Source organism: Populus alba, chromosome 11, assembly GCF_005239225.2.
Source record: "Populus alba chromosome 11, ASM523922v2, whole genome shotgun sequence".
Taxonomy (NCBI): domain Eukaryota; kingdom Viridiplantae; phylum Streptophyta; class Magnoliopsida; order Malpighiales; family Salicaceae; genus Populus; species Populus alba.
In genome coordinates this window covers 13,607,036-13,616,169 of record NC_133294.1, presented here as the reverse complement: position 1 = coordinate 13,616,169, position 9,134 = coordinate 13,607,036, and the positions used below count along the sequence as shown (strand labels likewise).

General features: G+C 28.9%; 1 long non-coding RNA gene across 1 annotated transcript; it reads left to right on the top strand.

Annotated features, from left to right (window-relative positions):
- The first annotated feature begins 260 nt into the window (after nt 1–260).
- LOC118038373 (uncharacterized) lies at nt 261–1,175 on the top strand. The gene is made up of 2 exons (XR_004685762.2): nt 261–473; nt 643–1,175. It is a non-coding gene; the product is annotated as an uncharacterized lncRNA (long non-coding RNA).
- The last annotated feature ends 7,959 nt before the right edge of the window (nt 1,176–9,134 follow it).

Genomic DNA, 9,134 nt, shown 5'->3' with positions numbered 1-9,134 from the left:
TTTTTTGTTTTTTTATGTATTTTCAAATTAAAAAACATTTTTTAAAAACACTTTACGCTACCGTACTAATTATTTTGCGTTTTTGAAAATTTTTTATTTTTTATTTATTTTAAAATAATATTTTTTTTGTTTTTAGATTATTTTTAAAAAATAAAAAATATTATTTTAATATATTTCCAAATAAAACATAAAACATTTTAAAAAACAACCACAAGTATATTCTCAAACACTCCATTAACGAGCAAAACTCATCCACCATCCGTTTTATATATAATAATGCCTCGCCTCAACTCTTAAGGCAGTAAATAGAGTTAAGAGTTCTAGAGCATTTCTCAAAGAAGGAATTTCTCCGTTATGGCCTGCATGCCTCTGGTGAATGGCTTTATGCCAAAGTCGACCTTCGTCCTCCGCATGGCTAGTACCAGGCTCTGCCTCCAGCGGAGAACTTTGATCATAGCGGTCAATCTTCCCATGTATGTTGTGGCTTTTCTTGTCATTAATCTGGTTCTTCAACTCCTGAATTTCCATCCAGTCTTTTGTTTTCTGCTCCTGAATCACTTCTTCTTCTTCTTTATTTTTTGAAATTAATCTCGCTAATTACGTCCATATTATAATCCTTTTCTCCTTGTGCATGATCAAAAGAGCTCGACGTGGAGCTGAGGTCAGTCACGGGGGCGGTGGCAAAATCAATCAAACACGCAGATCCATGGATGCGGTTCGTATGGCAGAGGAGAAGCTCTCTCTTGGCGGCTTCAACAGTGTGAAAGAAAGCAAGAAACAAAGCCAGGAAAAAGTAGACGATGGCATCACAGTAAACACCGAAACCAGTGGCTGATGGTTGCAATCAGCAGCAGTAAACACCGAAACCAGCCGGTGTGTTTCTGTTCTGGGTGCTCTGAACTGCCTTCCAAGAAGCAAAATAAGCTAGCCTGGTGGTGTGAGGACCTTAGAATTAGTAGTACTATACGCAGTGTTTGTTTATGTTGGTCTGAGAGAATGACAAGATACGTATGTGGGTTTGGATAGCAAAAGTTATGGCTATGCCGTATGTAGTAGTATCTAGGCTTTGACGCAAGTACTGAGAGGAAAAATAATAAGGTATCTCACTGTATTTGAAAACGTGATTGTACTGATGTTTCTTAAAAAATTGGAATGCTTTTTCTTTTTATTTAAAATTAATTTTTTATGCTTTTATATTGTTTTAATGTGTTGATTATGATATATCAAAATATTTTAAAAAAATTAATAAGGTATCCAATTGATTATAACAGTGTTTAGGAATGTAGTTGAAACTATATTTTTTAAAAACTTGATTGTTTTTTTTTGTTTTAAATTAATTTTTTTATATTTTTTATCATCTTTATATGTTAATACCAACAATAATTTTTTTAAAATAAAAAATATATTATTTTAATATATATCATAAATAGTAAAATCAATCTTGTTCAAAGAGAGTCCAAATCGACTAGGAAAGATAGGAAAGTCATGAGAGCTAGAAGTTGTAAAATACAATCAACTATAGAGATAAGGATTCATGTTATTAACTAGATGACCACGTCCTACTCTGAGTAAGCGTATGAAGCATATTACACTAATATAAATTATAAGTTAGCTAGGAATCATATGATTGTCAAGAAGGAGATATGCTTATAAAAATATGAATTGTACTAGGATTGTCTAGAGATAGGAATTGTAGTTCTTGTAAAATTTCATCTCTGTAAAAATATAAAAAAAACCATCCAACTACTGGAAATGATGGCCAGCCCTATTTGCATATTTCTTTATGAAATTTGCTTTCCTTTTGCAATTTATTTTTTCTTTCTTTTATTTACAATTTATCTTTATTGAATTTTTTTCTTGTGCTTTTCTAGTTTTGTTTAGTTGCATATATATATATATATATATTAATTTGTTATAATCAAGTAGGGTTTCATATATTATATTTGATTTGCAAGGTTGCTATTTGCCTCTACTTAGGAGTTAATTCTTAATTGTAGTTTATTCTTGTTAAAAGAAAAAAAAATAGCATAATTGTTTTAGAAAATTATATAATTAATAAATAGATTGACATACATGCTTGATAAGATTTTCTTATATTAACAAATCACATCACTGAACGCTAACAAATTGGCAAGACCTATTTCTTAATATAGTAGCATATTCTTCTTAATAGCATTAAAATAAATATGGTAAAAACATTGTCATAATTAATCAACAATCAATATAAGTAACTAACATACACCAATTACATGACCATGAAAAATCTAACAACCAATCACCAACTCAAAGGACAATTAAATAGCCTCAATTAGATGTACCATATGGCAGTTCTCATTGTCTAACTCCTTTGAGAAATAAAGAATTGCATATAGACCAATTCATAATAAGGACATAATATTTTCACTATCTTGTACTATTAAATAGCTCATACATTTGATATCATTCCCAACATTGTTGTCTTCACCAAATATTAAAAGACACAATAATATTCCTACACCATTAACACAACCTTATATACAAACCTTATTCAAATGATAGATAGTATAGGCAGATGATTATTACCACATGGTTAAACTTTAGATAGCCACCAATGATTACACTTGAATAATCATTTTTTAAACTAACAAATGAGCCTATCTAATGCTAATTTAATAGCCATTCAATAGGAGATGAAAAACACACCAAACATGACTTACTATAAAGATATCATGGTAGTCAATAAAACCATGTAAGTCATGGTTGATTAGCGCAATCAAATTTAGAATGAGTTGAGACATAATTGATTTCCCACACAAACACCCAAAAGGCAAGTCCTAAGGTGTCTTCCAATAGAAAATGCTTTAAAAAGAATGTATAGGAATTTCCAACCACATCTAAGGTACCATTTATGTGCACAACAAACACAACCACAACCCTAGTAGGATTTGAATATAATTTAAAATGTGGTGCCACCCAATTCATAGGTGTCTAAACAATATTAGACCTACTATATGGCCCAATAACCTTATTCCTAGACAACCCAACTTGTTCTTAGGCAATGCCTTACAAACTACCTTCCAACAAGGAAATATCAATAATATTATTTCTCAAGAACCTATTATTGACCATTAACCAAGGGAAAAAAATAAATAGGATTAAATTACTCCAACACTTATAAGAGAGGGTTCAAGATATTAAACATACTATATGGCTTACATATCATTGTCCATAGGATTGGTTAAGAATTAGGCTTTGTAGTTTTTTAAATTTGCTTTCTATGATGATATCTTGATCTCATAACCTAAATTGTGGGTTTAGCAGGTTAATTCGGGTTATTTTTAGTCTTTTAAAAAAAATTGAGTTTTTTTCACTTTTATCCTTCGATATTAAGTTGGCTAGGAATTGAGGTTCAGATTGTTCTTAGTTTATTTTATATGAAGTTATCTTATTTTTATGACCTAGGTCGCAAATTTGATAGAATGGAATGGAATTAACAACTTTGACTTAAACATATATTCTGTAAAGAACAATATATATGTAGATGAGAAAATCACATTATCTCCTCACTATTGTAATTTTTATAAATAAATAAACAAATAAATCCTAAGATGATAGAATGATTTAGCAAATGAAAGGTTACATCCCATACTATGTTGTAGGCTGGATAAGATAAATTTTAAACGTAAAAAAATATTCAAGTTACGGGAAATTATTTGACATTATCATTAAACTTGCTTAAAAGGGTTAAACTTGAGACCTTTTAACCTGACTCTTAATCTACTTTGGGTTTCAAATTAAATTATGTGGGAGTTGCCTTGACATAACCTAATTGACTTGATAGGTCTAAAGGCACCTCAAATGACTGCTAAAAACACGATTTAACTTTGAAGAAAAAAAATTTCAGGATGGCATATTTTCTAATAATAATATTAAGATGGAAACTGATTAGTACTTAAAAATGTATTTTTATCAAGGTTTTATATCATCATATTGCATTTAAAATATCATTAAATTCCCTAACTTAAGCATGTTTTATAATAACAAGTCTGATAACATAAGATATATTTAATTTATAGTAAATGCTCATTTTGAATGCAGGCATATCTCACAATCTAAAGGATTGATTGATGTGTTTAACTATTGAAAGTGAAAAGACACAAAGAGGGGTAAGCTTAAAGAAGAGATTCTGGTTCAATTTAAACTGGAATATCATTCGGTTATTGGATCATAACTGGAGCTGTAGAACATGGATTTAGGTCTAATTTATATGGATGGAAAGTTAAGACATATGCCTAAAACTTTCATGAAGAGTCCAAGATTCAAAACGACCGTTTTCAAGTTTCAATTGTAGCAACAAAAGAGAAGTCGGAATCTGTCCTACAGCCTAGACATTGTTCAATGTTCAGCCCATATCTCGAGTTCTAGAAGGCCAAATGAGCTCATTCTTATTTTGTTGGAAAGCTGAGATAAATTCCCATAACTTTCATGAAGACTATTTGTTCACATTCTGGCGTTAACAATGATGTTTTGTTTAGACAAAAAGATAATAGTGTCACTAAGTCAAGAGGTGGTCATCCACTCAATAATTAGTCATCAAATCAATAGTTTTGAATTTTAGCCTATAAAAGGAGGCATTTGCCATACATTTTAGACATCTTGGTTTTCATATCAAAATCATATTCTTGCCTTCTTTCTTTGTATTTTTGTAATATTTAAGTTTTGCTTTCATTAATCTCTTGTTTATACTTTTTATTATAACTATGTTCTTATCTAGTTTATTTATGTTTCTCTTCTTCACAATGTTTAGCTTAGCTTATTATGTAAAGGTGAAAAGTTTTCACTAATAGTGTTACAATAGGTATAATATAAACTCAACATGGACTTTAATGTTTACATCTAAGAAAGTTTATTATTAACATGTCTTATCTTTTTATATTAGTAATTCTTAATACCTTGCTTGTTAAATGATTAATCTAGATTTGTGTTATACAACCCTTGGTACAACAAATACTTGGCACTTTCATAGCCTACTGTATGGTATAACCGACAGATGTGCTATGAAAGGAACTTAATTTATTGTTAACATAAATTAACATCAATAATTTCTGACAACATTTAAAAGTATAGTGTTCCTAAAATAAGATAATTAATATGATCATGTTAAAAATTTATAATAAATTATTAAGAATAAATCATCCGATTGAAACTTTCTTTGTGTATGGTTTCTAGTTGATTAATAAAAAGAATTTATACTATACTTATTTCTAATACTATTAGTGGATCCTCTAACCTTGACAATTTCTTTTATCTTTGATTAATACTCACATCAATATCACATCTCAAAAATTCTCTTCAACTCTTTTTTATTTGTTGTTTATAATTTTATATAGTTCACATCTATGTGGTTCGATCTCGGTCTTGCCGAATTACTTATTACTTCGACACCCTGCACTTTGGATAAGACATCAATCTTTTGATCGTGTCAGAAACATATTAGATTAACTCGGGTTTCGCGTCTTAACCAGCCAAACCCGCAACTAGGGTTATGGTCTTCACTAGGTTTAATTTATTTATAAAAATATATTTTTTACTCAATTATATAATAAAAAAATAGACACTTGTAAAATTGAGCATCAACCAAATATTAGAATATTTATTTGAGACCGCTATAACCCGAGAGAAAGCAAACTAAAACAAATTATAAAGACCAATTTAAAATGAACTCAATGTTAAAGGATGACTTAAAAAAAAAAAACCAATAAAAAATTTCAATAATAATCCAATGGTGAAGGATGAACATGGAAGAAAAAAAAATCAAAGGATTAAAAAAAGGTCATGCACGCAGGCTTGGGGCAGGCCCACAAAGCCTTGGAAATATATTGTTTTTTTCTTTGCAAGGCATCCAACCACCACTATAGTTGTTAGAAAATCATGGGGTGGAGGGTATTTTGCTAGAAAAATTATTTTTCAATCTATTTTAACTCAAAACCACCTAATAGCACCTTTAAAACCCATAAGAAATAATTTAACGGCCTAAAAAACAACAAAAAGACATTGCAAAAATACAAATTCAAATCGAGAAAAAAATCCCTCCTTTAATGTTGATCTACTTTGTCATGCAAGATAAAGGTTGAAAACCACCATCAAACTATTCTTGTTAGATGGAACACGTTGGCACCAAGAATGGCAAGTTATATTGCTGAAAAGTAAAGAAACTAATGACTCTCCCTCTCTCTTTGTTGTTTTCAGGTGAATTTGTCTCTCCTCTCTTAAACTCATCAACTTCAATGTAAGGAAAAATAAAATTTTGAACCAAAACTAAAATTACAAAAACTATAACTAGAGGAAGAAAAAGGAAAGTATATAAGGGAAAAAAAAAAGAATTATTCCCTTGAATTTTAGATTATTCATGAGGTTTCTCCTTATTTTATAGTTTGGTATTTTTTTTTTTAAATCCATCTCTACATAACGAATTTTGAAAAATTGATCATGAAATTAGGAATTGAATACTAAAATTGAAAAAAAAAATTTCAACCGACACAAAGTTATTGTTGAATGTTATAGTGATTTCCCTTGGCATTTTAGTTTCTGTCACAAAGTTACTTTCCATGTTGTGGTGCGAGTCAAACCAAAATCCTTTTGAATGTAAGAAAAGAATGCCTAAGCTAAAGGAAACTCTTTGGTATTGTCATTAAACCCAATCTAGTAAGTGAAACTTGAAAATCCTAACCGACACCTTGCCTAGCTCTATTTTCAAATTAAATTGTATAGGAGTTGTTTTAATACGACTTGGCTAACTTGGCAAATCCAAATGACAAAAAAAAGAAGAAGACAAGATGCACGGATCCAAATGCATCTTGAACTACCGGTAAAAAGGTAGTTTGAATTTAAATAAAAATAAATGACATCTTTCTTTTTTAAAATATTGAGATGATGACTTATTGGATTAAGCCAGATCAACAGAGGTTAACTCGTCAAATTTGTGACTTGGGTTATTAACTTCATTAGGTTCAATATATTTTTTTATTTTATTATATGATTAAAAAAACTAAAGATCAATTCAAAATCAATCAAATATTAAAGGATGAAATTGAAAACAAAATTCAATAAAAAATTAATATTGAATGATGAAATAAAAAAAAAATTAAAGTGCACGAATCTAGGTGCCCTAGCTCACCTAAGCCTTAAAAAAAAAACCAAGCTCATGGGCCTAGGACAGTCCTACTTGCTTGGATCATTTTTTTTTTTAAGGGATAGACTTATTTTTTCTTATTGTTTTCAAACGACTTTCTCTCACCTTTCTTAAACTTACAAATTGAAATATAAAGAAAATAAATTTTTGGATTGAGATTGCAAAAACTATAGGGATTGTCATGGAAAAAAGGAAAATTATGAGAGTGAAAAAGATTTTTTCCCTAAATTTTAGATTAGCCATGGGTTTCTTCTTGTTTTATACTTTAATACTTTTTTTCTTGAATTTTATCTCAGCTTAATAAATTTTAACAAATTAGTCCAATAAAAAAAAATAAGGATGAAAGAAAAACAACAAGTGTAAATTGCTGCAATGAAAAAGCCTAAATGTTATTGTTTTTGTTATAATAATTCATTTGTCGTCAAACGTATCAAAATGGACTAAAATATTAAGGCATATAAATCAACGAATGGCTAGTCAAGCGATGTCGTACGTGAGGACATGCCTAGTTTCCACATGAAGTTAGAGTTAGAAAATAATTAAATAAAAACTTTTTAAAATATTCTTTATTAGTTGCAGCATGAGAATCATATTAGATACAAGATCTTCAGATATGATAAATATATCTTATTTAAAAAAAAATATAAATAAAATAATTATGTATTTTAGTTGTTAAAAGAAATAAAAAAAAAAAAACATAAATAATCAATTATCAGCGGCTATTCAATTATTATCCGTTTAAACCCGTCACATCATGTAGAAAAAGAATACCATTACATATCTAATGAGACTACGAATGATCATATTTGACCACTGAAAAATATCATATATGCTTTCTTAACAATGCTGGCACTACCAATTTATTAGGGGGAAAAGAGTTAAAGAAACATCTCATGAAAAAATAAAAAATAAAATTACTATTATAATTTATAATAAAAAAAAAATAATCTACAGTGATAGTGATTTTTCATACTATTTAACTTCTATTATAATAATAAAGCGAGAATATTTTTTTAAAAAGTTATCTTGGGAATGAAATCCGCAGAGCACAAGAAAAAGCACAGACACAACGTAAAGGGAAAAAGTTTCAGTCAAAGATGCATGATCACTCCATACAAACTACGTTAAAGTATATATTCAATCCATGATAAAACCGTCCCAAAATAGCTTCATGAAAGGTTAAAAAACTATTATAATTATTTTATAAAATATTTTTTGTATTGAAATATATTAAAATAATTTATTTTTTTATTTTTTAAAATTATTTTTAAAATCAATATATTAAAACGATTAAAAACATATAAAAAATTAATTTTTAACAAAATAAAATTTAAATATTTTTAAAAATACAAATATAACTGTATTCCACGAACACTCTAAAACACTTTAATTTCTGTCACAATCATGCATTTAAGTATATTATATGACAAATCCCATTAACTAGATTCCGTCGGGTGGCCTGTTTGCACTGTTAAATATTCTCCAAGAAATTTAATTTTATTTTCATGTATCAATTTTTCTATTTAAAAGAAAACTATCACAACCCTAAAAATAACACAATTTGTCTCTTTATTCTTTCATTAAAAAAAATAAATAAGTGGGATGAACCTGTTTACCACTTGGTCTTTTTGGTTCTGATGCCCTTTCCTGAAGATAGAATTTGACTCTTCGTTCTGCCTTTCTTGACGAGTTACCTTTTATTTTGGGAAAAACAACTATATATATTAGTGCAGGTAAGAGGTGGGGGTGGGTAAAAAATTAAAAATAAAAATAAATGGGTTCTAGTTAAAACTCAATAGGTAAAAAAACATTGTATTTTCCTTTTCCTATGTTGCTGCTGAGTGGTGGAAAATAAAACTTGTGAATGGTCGTAATCAGTGCCGGTCCGAGAAGGACTCCCTAAACAGTCTTAACACTTACTTGGACTCGTATAATTATTTTTCCAAAATAGAGATTAACTCAT